This window comes from Arachis hypogaea, chromosome 3, assembly GCF_003086295.3.
Source record: "Arachis hypogaea cultivar Tifrunner chromosome 3, arahy.Tifrunner.gnm2.J5K5, whole genome shotgun sequence".
In the NCBI taxonomy this organism is placed as follows: domain Eukaryota; kingdom Viridiplantae; phylum Streptophyta; class Magnoliopsida; order Fabales; family Fabaceae; genus Arachis; species Arachis hypogaea.
In genome coordinates this window covers 55,173,657-55,174,846 of record NC_092038.1, presented here as the reverse complement: position 1 = coordinate 55,174,846, position 1,190 = coordinate 55,173,657, and the positions used below count along the sequence as shown (strand labels likewise).

The following is a 1,190-nucleotide window of genomic DNA, read 5'->3' as shown; positions in this document are numbered from 1 at the left end:
ATCTCTATACTGTGACATAGAGGATTCCACATTTCTTGTTCTCTTCTCATATGAGCAGGAGCAGAGACAAAGGCATTCTTGTTGAGGCTGATCCTGAACCTGAAAGGACCTTGAAGAGAAAGCTAAGAGAAGCCAAAACACAACTCTCTTTAGAGGACCTAACCGAATTCTTCAAAGAAGAAGAACACATGGCAGCCGAAAACAACAACAATGCCAACAATGCAAGGAAGGTGCTGGGTGACTTCACTGCACCTACTCCCGATTTCTATGGGAGAAGCATCTCTATCCCTGCCATTAGAGCAAACAACTTTGAGCTTAAGCCTCAATTAGTTTCTCTAATGCAACAGAATTGCAAGTTCCATGGACTTCCATTGGAAGATCCTCATCAGTTTTTAGCTGAATTCTTGCAAATCTGTGACACTGTCAAGACTAATGGGGTTGACCCTGAGGTCTACAGACTTATGCTATTCCCTTTTGCTGTAAGAGACAGAGCTAGGACATGGTTGGACTCTCAACCTAAAGAAAGCCTGGACTCTTGGGAAAAGCTAGTCAATGCCTTCTTGGCAAAGTTTTTTCCACCTCAAAAATTGAGTAAGCTTAGAGTGGAAGTCCAAACCTTCAGACAGAAGGAAGGAGAATCCCTCTATGAAGCTTGGGAAAGATACAAACAATTAATCAGAAAGTGTCCTTCTGATATGCTTTCTGAATGGAGTATCATAGGTATTTTCTATGATGGTCTCTCTGAACTGTCCAAGATGTCCTTGGATAGCTTTGCTGGAGGCTCTCTTCATCTGAAGAAGACGCCTACAGAAGCTCAAGAGCTAATTGAAATGGTTGCAAATAACCAATTCATGTACACTTCTGAAAGAAATCCTGTGAACAATGGGACTAGTCAGAAGAAAGGAGTTCTTGAGATTGACACTCTGAATGCCATATTGGCACAGAACAAAATATTGACCCAACAAGTCAATATGATTTCTCAAAGTCTGTCTGGAATGCAAAATGCACCAAGCAGTACTAAGGAAGCTTCATCTGAGGAAGAAGCCTATGATCCTGAGAACCCTTCAATGGAAGAGGTGAATTACATGGGAAAACCCTATGGAAACACCTATAATCCTTCATGGAGAAACCATCCAAATTTTTCATGGAAGGATCAACAGAGACCTCAACAAGGTTTCAACAACAATAAT

General features: G+C 41.3%; 1 non-coding gene across 1 annotated transcript; it reads right to left on the bottom strand.

The window, feature by feature from the left end:
* Window positions 1–593: 593 nt before the first annotated feature.
* On the bottom strand, window positions 594–701 carry LOC112793871 (small nucleolar RNA R71). The gene has a single exon (XR_003198560.1). It is a non-coding gene; the product is annotated as a small nucleolar RNA R71 (small nucleolar RNA).
* Window positions 702–1,190: the final 489 nt, after the last annotated feature.